Genomic DNA, 9,454 nt, shown 5'->3' with positions numbered 1-9,454 from the left:
TCTAAGAAAATACATATTATCTTTTCTTCCATAGAAGTTCAAGAGTAGTACATCGGGCTCAAAGCCATTGTTTTACCATATTCATTATAGCAAAACTGGTGACCCAAATATCAACTTTTTTGAAAATGAAATTTTACTTTTATTAAGATGCATACATGATTCTGCCATATTTACTAAATGGCTCTTGAAGTATTTGATCCTTGGAGGAAGGTAGAAGATGACATCATTTTTAGGGGAGGTATCACCTTCAGGAATCTTTCTGTAAATCACTCTTCTTGAGAAGTCCTCCTTTACAAGATTTATCCAGTTTTTCAAGAAACTACTCAAAAGCTTCACATAGGGAGTAAGACTAGTTTTCTTATAATCTCTGGTTCTGTTTGACCTGAGGTTCAGCTTCATTTTCCATTCCATTATTGGAAATTATATCTAATTCATGACAGATGGAACTTATCATTCGAATGGCAAGTGGATCAAACTGATCCACCTTTGGTAAATCAATAGGGACAGAAATGCGACCTATTTTTGACAAACACTCAAAGGGTTCTTCAGTAAATGATAATTCCTTTGCTAAAAGTCAGGGGAAACAGTACTGGTGCATGATCGCTCACTCTGTCTAGTGTCTGTATTTTTCATTTTTGCTATTATTATATTTGCAGTGAATTTTCATCAAATATTTCGAAAGCTGTAGTGAAATGTGGCACATTTGGAAGTCTTGAAGGCGATCAAGTATTGTTTCAGGAACAAGTGCTAGAAACTCATCTCAGCTCTCTTTATTTTTCAAGAATATTTTGACCCATCATGGCATACTCTTTTTAAACTATGCTTACAGACATACTGATGAAAGGGTGAATGTTTTTCACTCAGGTGAATTTTCTTTTTGATAACTGCAGCACCCTTTACATACTCAACTATCCCAAAATGCACTGCAGAGGATAATTTTCTAACAGATTCATCACAGACCCAACAATGAACACCTCTTCTTCCGGAATCTACCATACCCAGAGATGATACTTAAATACAAAGTCCTCCTTCAGTGCTCTGTCGATGATGTGGGTGGCTATTGTTAAGAGGGTTCAACACTTATGACACATCTCTGCAGATCTGCAGCATCTCACATCGTCATAGTTGCTCATATCAAGGTCAAGCACCAGTTCTTTTTCCTGATCCTGGAAAGCTCCCAACTTCACTGTATTGTATTGACTGAGTCTGTGGGAATATACTGTGTCTATATCAATCTTGTATGGATTCATTTTCTGCACCTTCTCTCCCAGATCACTCTGGTTGCTGGTTGTTGAAGGATTGGTATAGAAGATAAATATCCTGAAGGGATCGTCTGCCCTAGATTCCCTGTGTTTCTGGTTCCTATCTGTACCAGTGTCCATCCTCTGTTCTAGCAAGAATTACTAGGTAGAATTAGGATCATGATAGTGGTGGTGGTGGTTGGGGTTGGGGGCGGGGGGGCGGGATGCATTTAGGAACTGGAGGAAAGTTTTATTTTTCATTGTTGCTGCATCGTACCCTGTATGGCTCATCTCCTCCCCGAGACCCCTCTGAAAGGGGTTCTCCAGTGGCCTACAAATGGGCTTTGGGTCTCTACTCTGCTCTCCCCCCATATTTACTATGATAAGATTTTTTGTTCTGATGATGCCTCATAACTGATCCCTTTGACACTTCGTGATTGCACAGGCTGGTGTGTTTCTTCCCTGTGGGCTTTGTTGCTTCTGAGCTAGATGGCTGCTTGTTTACATTCAAGCCTTTAAGACCCCAGACGCTATACCTTTTGATAGCCGGACACCATCAGCTTTCTTCACCACATTTGCATATATATATATTTTCCCTTCCTCACATATAAATATATTTGCATATATACATGTCTTTATCTAGACCTCTATAAATGTCCTTTGATGAGTGGCGATACTGGGAGGGTAGAGAGAAAGTGGGTTGGAAAGGGGGAAACAATTACAAGGATCTACATGTGACCTCCTCCCTGGGGGACAGACAACGGAGGGGTGGGTGGAGGGAGACGTCGGACAGGGCAAGATATGATGAAATAATATTTTATAAATTATTGAGAGTTCATGAGGGAGGGGTTAGTGGGGAGGAAGGGGGGAAAATGAGGACCTAATGCCAGGGGCTTAAATGGGGAGCAAATGTTTTGAGAATGATGAGGGCAATGAATGTACAGATATGCTTTACACAATTGATGTATGTATGGATTGTGATAAGAGTTGTGTAAGCCCCTAATAAAATGATTTCTAAAAAGAAGATAAATATCATCTTTCAATGTGAATGAAAATTCACTGTGTTGAAAGTCATTCTTTATCTCCCACTCTCACCTCCTCACCTTCGCCATAGTTCCCAAACAACAACTCATGTATATTTAATTCATTAGGTTCTCATTTTTAATATTATTACACTTTCCTATTCCTTTGTGAATTTTCCTTAGGGGAAAAAAATCCAGGATGACTATATTGTTCACCTTTGACTTTTCAATTCCCTCAGGAATTTTTTCTTCACAATTCTGGCTACTTTGGCCTCTTTAAATTGAGGCTTATGTGTTTATTACATTTTAAATAATTCTTGTCAGCAAGTGAGCTATTATCTCATAACCAGAACTTGAAGTCTTACTTGGTACATTTTTCCGGAACAAACTTCCTAACCTGCTAAGGTGTGATGATTTTTTTGTTCTGAATTATGTAGAGAAGGTTTATATTTCAGTCCATCAGCTCTGTATTTCCAACAGTTAAAACCACTCATAAACCCTATCCTTCCTCCTCCTCCTCCACCACCACCACCACCACCTCTTAGTTGTGTCTATTTCCCTCTCTTGAGTTCTCTTCTCCTTCTTGTGAACTTCATTCATCCCTTTCAGCCAAGTCAATACCTTGACACGCTCCTCTGTTGCTTCATCTTTCTACTCTGCCACTTCCTCCCATGGGAATCTCTGTCTATTCCCTGTAGTACACACACTTTGTCTTGTTAATAATATTTACAGTAGTGGTCTCACACAATATTTTTTATTAACTAATGCTATTAATGTAGTTATATCCCAAATACATCCATGTCATGAAGGGTCTGATGATTTTCTTATTGCTTTATAGCAATTCAAAATATCCAACTGTGTGTATGTAGCAAAGTTTCCTGTACTTTCTTCTACTAATGGGGACTTTTGGTTGTTTCCAACTACATGCGGTTGTGAGCAGTTCTGGGACGAACATGAGAGTGCATATACAGCACTACTTTGCTTGTCAACCAAGCTTGAAATTTCCACTACTGGAAAAGTAAAGCTTGAAAAAATTTGCCCAGTGGTCAAACTGAAAATCAACGTTAATAAACCTCAAGAGGCCAAGCGTGAGTCACAAGTGGCCTTTTGCTAAAAACACAAAGTTGTTACAATACTCGAAGCTCCCACTCAGACAACATGTAGTTCTTGTGTTAGTGTACTAAAACACTTATCATCATGTTTTTGTGTGACTTTCTTTGTGTAAAATATCGTAACCATGTCTCCAAAGAAAGCGACTGATGCTAGCAGTAAAGCTAAGAGGAAAATTACAAGAAACATGGTAGAATAAAGAAATAAGTCAGTATACAATTTGAATCAGGCCTCAACTTGTATGATTTGTGGCTGAGTACAACATGGCTAAGTTGATATTATCAACATTTTAAAAATGTGATTAAAGCAGCTAATGTAGCAAAAGGTGTGAAATTATTAACCCCAAAGCAAATAACCCAGATCATAACAAAGATTGAAAAGTTAGTGTTGGTTTGGATAAATCAGAAACAACTGGACATGCAATCTCCATAGTGAATTTTTCAGAGTAAGAGTTGGGCCTCAGAACCAATTGTTTGGTTTTCCATGATTTCTTATGACAAAACATATGGTCACATTTTGAATTTTCTGTGTTTGAATACAAATTTGGAATGAATTGAGTTTGATTCCAGAGGTATCATTGTATCTATTTGGGTTAAAACTCTTACTTCTATAGGGTATATACCCACCAGAAGTTTTACTGGCTTGTATGGCATTTTGGTTCTCAGTTGTTTAAGGTATTGTTGTGAAAGGTAGTATTATTGTGCCAACCTGGCCAATAAACACATGCAGGGTTAACAAGGTTGAAGTAGAATTGAAGGGCAAAGAGATAAATGGCTCAGCCAGACTTGCCTTTCTGTCTCGCTCTCTGATGATCAGACCAGTGTGCAGTTACCTTAGCTAGTTCTCTGCCTCCACTTGTGAGCTACACTACCTGTGGGACACCCAACCCATGGACTGTGTTCCTATAGTTTGAGGTTCTTTCAAGACCTACTTCGCCACACTTCTGTATGCACCATACTGGTGTATGTATCACTTGAGCTGGCGACTGTCGGACCCTGTCACATGGGTGACTGTTGGTGACCTGCCATGCTGTTTGCTGCTGATTGCCTGTATTGCTTTACAGAAAGCTCAGCTGTCAGCTTCCTTGACTTGTACACAGAAGCTCTTCTGAGTTGAAAAACTGCCAGTGTATTAACTGTCTCACAGAAGTGAGTTGAACTGAGCCATTTGTACTGCTCTGTGGACTAACTAACTGTTTATTTCTTATGTTGTATCTATCTATCTATTTATCTATCTATCTATCTATCTATCTATCTACCTATCAAATCATACATGTTCTGGGTTTGTTTCTCTAGAGAACCCTAACACAATTGACGTATCATTTTCCACAATGATTGTACATATTTACAGACCCAACATCAATACACAAGAGTTCTAATCTCTACTAATTCCAATTTTCTTGAATTAGGTTGTCATTATCTGTGTAGGGTAATATCTTATTGTTATTTTGATTTCCTGTCCATGAGTATGGAATATACTTTCATTTATGTAACCTGTTTTTATGTAAGAATGTTCTGTCATTTTCTGTGTACTGATCTTTTATTTATCTGGCTAGATTTGCTCCTAAGTGTTTAATCTTTCATGTTATTGTAAATGAGTCCTGGTGGGATAGTGGTACTTTGGGTTGCTAACCACAGGCCAGCAACTCAAAACTACCAGCCACTCTGTTGTTGAAAGATGGTGCTTCCTACTCTTGTAAAGACTTACAGTCTTGGAAACACAGAGACCCTGTTTATAGAGTCTCTTTAAGTTGAAAACAACTCAATGGCATTGAGTGTGGAGTTTTTAAGTTTGTAAATGGTATTGTTTTCTCAATTTAATTTTCAGTGCTCCTTTTGTTAATATGTATGAATTTGATTTCTGTATGTTAATTTTGCATACATTTATTGTAAGTAATCTAATCATTTTTCCTACATATGAAAATGTAGATATACATAGTTAAATCATGGATATATACATAATGTTTTGGTCTTTATCTGATTTTCTCCCTCTATGAGATTATACTTAATAAATAATAGAATTTAATAATCAAATTGTGCCTGATTTTAAGTGTCTTTCTACTTAATTGATACATCCATGTTCTATAATTACAACTAAGAAAAAAGCACAGCTATCTATTCTGGAGGTTCACTGATACCAAGAGGACCTACCACACTCTAGTGGTGTTAACAATTTAGTTTCTAAAAATGATTAAAACTAACAAAAAACAAAAAGCTGTACTTTTCCTATGAGAAATGCACTTTTAAATAATCTTCAAATATATGAAATATCTTAATTTGTCATGACAGCTTGACTTAAGAAATTTATCTTGACCTTAAATGAATCTCCTTTTGTAAAATATTCTATAGTATTTTTTAATTTAGCTCTCAAAGTGCATGAAATAAATCAAGTTATAAAATGTTATTTTGTTTTTCATGTGACAAATTCTTACCTACTTAATATAGAAAATAAGAATTGATCTCCTCTTGTACTGATCCTGATTTCTAGAATGGTATGCCTGAAGGTATATTTGGCTTTTATAAATTCTGAATTTTTTTCTATGACCATATACTGATAATTTAACACGATGCTAAACTATTAAGGGACTTAAATGCAAACATTTCTATTGCTTTGCCAAAATATTATTTTAAAGATATATGAATTCCTCTACCCATGTTTATTCTGATATACAAGGAATTTCTTATTCTAGACAATCTTCACTCATAGAAAGTATATGACAGTACTTGAGGTATTATTCTTATATTTATCATCAAGGATATTAATGTTTCTGGATTTTTTTACCCTTTTTAAAGTTGACAAATATTTTAAAATAAGTTAAAAATAAAGTTGATATTTCTTTCAAACTGCTCTTCTTCGGAAGGCAGGACCATACTTGGTGAAATATGGAAACTGGATAAGTAAAACTTGAATTCAATTTCCAATGATTAAAAAAACTATTTTTGTTTCTATAATAAGTTTCATAAGTTGCAATATTTTCACAAATAATCTTACAGAAAAATGAACTTATTTCATGTAATAAAATCTAAACTGTATTTCATGTTTATTAAATTATTTGTTTTGATATTTGTTGTTGAATTAACCACTGACTCTTGGACACTAGATGTTCAATGGAACAAAGTGCTGCTCAGTTCTTTATCATTATTATTACTAGCTCTAAATATGATTATTGTGATCCATAGAATTTTCATTCATGGATTCTTTGAATATACACTATCAAGCCTTTCTTCCTAGTCCATCTTAGTATGAAAGGCACACTGAAACTTCTCTAGTATCATAACAACACACAAGTCTCTGCTGACAAATGGGAAGTGGCTGTATTTCAGATCCATTGACCAGAAATTAAACTAGATCTTGTTGGGGCAGGGATAGGCCATCAGGGCCTCCACCCTTCTCCCTGCACGCACCAGGCAATGAAGCTGATGGACAATTATCAGAACTAGCTCCAAGAATAACCGTCTTCCCTCCCCACCTGCAATGTCTGCACAATTAGACTAAGGGAAAAGATGACAGCAGTGGAAAATCCCCAGAAGCTGCAGCCCCAAACCCTTCCCAAAGGGCCCCTACTCGGCCTCTTCTTTAAAATCCTGCCATTCTCATTCCTCGGCGCGACTTCCCTGGGCTACTTGCTAGACCACAGAACATCCTACGGGAGCTTCTTTTCCGATAAAGAGCAGTTACAGCCTCTTAACTTTTTCTCCCTTTGTTTGTTCCCATGTCTCCATTTACCTCTCAGGTCTATATATAAAAGGTGAAACTTCTAACAAAGCAACACCACTATTGTCCAATTATAAGTTTATGTATTTTAGTGGATCCTAATACCAATTCACCTTTTTTTTGTATAAGTTCAGAGGGCATTTTCTGTCTTATATTATATACTAGGAATAACACATTAGGCTTAAAGGTAGACTATTCTTCTGTAGGAGAGGACAAAAGGTAAGAGAGATAAGAAGAAATGGATATATAAGCCTTTTTGGTCATTACGAGGAAATTGGCTTTTATTCTATTTTCTAAGGAAAATTATTGCAGAAATTTACTTAAGGACAGAACATGCCCTGGTGTATGCTTCCAAAACATTATTCTGGGAGCTTTTTGAAGATTAGATTATGATTACAGAGAACAAACAGCGATACCAGCTAGAAAGACACTGCAATCGAGTAGTTGAAAAATTTCTGTCACCGGCAAGAATGGTATATTTAAGGTTTTGTGTCAATATGGCTAAGCCAGTATTCTCAGTGATTTGGCAATTAAGACCTAGTAATACCCTATGATAAGATTGATCATCTCTAAGATGTTGCTGTTTCCAATATAAGGACACTGTGGAAAAGCTTGCTTGAGTTTTTCTTACTTGGCCTGGATCCTGTTTCTCGCTCATCATCCTCTGGATTCTGGGAGTGAAGCCAATGGCCTGCCACATTGCTTGCAAATTATAGGAGTCTTCTGCGACCTGTCATCTTACTTTTTAAACTCGGATTCAGTCCCCTCTACAGCCACAAGCCTCATCTGCCAAATTTGTATTTGTTTGCCGCTGCAGCCAAGCCTGTCGTGTTCCTGCATATCTGAAATTCATCATTTCCCCACAGAGAAGCAAGTCAAGAGAAGCCACCAGTTTACATTCTAACCTATAGTCTTGAATTCTTCCTACTTCTGTAATTATTTGAGTAACTTCCTTGATATAAACCTCATTCTATAAATCTACTTATCTATCTAGCTGACCCTGTTTTTACATATAAATTACAACAAACCAAGACTGTGAATAGGGGAAAAAAGGTAAAAATGTGATGTAATTGTCACTTATTTATAACCAACAAGAGTGCTTGATAAATTGGAAGGGGAGGTGATGAGGTAGTCTGATAGGTCCAATTTGATAAGCAGATAATTGGTTTGGGCAACTGGGAGTGTGGAAAGCTTGTGTTCAGAATTGTGGATCTTTATCCATTGTAAGTTATATGAAATCCCTTCCCAAATACTCCCATAAGACACAAATAAGTGCATGAAGAATCACTGTTAGAGACTTTTCCACTTCATTAAAATAGTATGCTCTTCACTATTATTAAATAGCCTTGGCGTTGAGGAGGAATTTAAGCTACAATAACTGTCTCTGCTCCCTGGGAGGATTTACAGTTGAGCTGCTCCATATTTCATGATTAAAGTCCCATCTGCTTGCCCCCTAGCTTTCTCTTGCTTCCCAAGGTCTAATATATTGTTGCCCCTCACCTTTATACCAAAATCCTTTTAGGTGAAAGTTCTCTCCCAGTGGTTTCTCATTTGATTTCTGTAATTGCAAAATTTCATTTCAAGATTTTTCTAAAATTACTTACTGCTTTATACTTTATACACTCTCAAAGAGAGTTGATAATAAAGGAAAGTTTTGGGGGGGGCTCTTACTTTTTACCACATATGTTGGACATATTATCAGGAGAGAAGACTCTCTGGAGAGGGATTGGAAACACTCGATACTTGGTAAAATATTGGGGCAGGGAAAGAGAAAAAGACGTTTTGATGAGATGGATCGGCACAGCAGCTGCATTGGTGGTTCACACATTAGACCGATTGTCATAATAGCACTGGACCAGGCAATGTTTCGCTGTTTGTACATCAGGCTCCTATGAGTTGGGACCTACTCCATGGACCTAATGGCAACAGCAACAACAACCAATAATCAGGCTTTGACTGGGTAAAGTTTTACCAGCCGCACCTCCTTTTTCTGCTCATTATTTCTGGAAAATATTTGTATTTTATTCACCTGATAGATTTATGCCTAACAGATTCTGGCTTTCATAAATTTTATTTTGTATAAATGTCCAGGCCCTTAGCTGCTCCGTGACATCAGAAAACTGTGATATGAATTAGATATTGGTATATCTATATTTAAATTCCACCAATGATAATAGTGGGACTGGTCAGATTTATTGCTTCAGGTGAAAAACCTGTTTTCTTCTCCACTAGTTTAGAATTATTCTATGCAATCAGTATTTCATTCAGGAGACATTGTTATGCATACATACAAGGGGCTTTAAAATGTGGAAAAATTCCATTTTCTTTTAGTCCCATATTCCCACAAACATTTTGAGAACTTCTTTG

The 9,454-nt window shown here is 36.8% G+C and overlaps 1 pseudogene; it reads right to left on the bottom strand.

Annotated features, from left to right (window-relative positions):
- Positions 1-247: 247 nt before the first annotated feature.
- Positions 248-7,787, bottom strand: LOC142443124 (DNA primase small subunit pseudogene; annotated as a pseudogene).
- Positions 7,788-9,454: the final 1,667 nt, after the last annotated feature.

The sequence above is a fragment of the Tenrec ecaudatus genome, chromosome 3 (assembly GCF_050624435.1).
Source record: "Tenrec ecaudatus isolate mTenEca1 chromosome 3, mTenEca1.hap1, whole genome shotgun sequence".
In the NCBI taxonomy this organism is placed as follows: Eukaryota; Metazoa; Chordata; class Mammalia; order Afrosoricida; family Tenrecidae; genus Tenrec; species Tenrec ecaudatus.
This window is presented reverse-complemented; position numbering and strand designations above follow the sequence as displayed.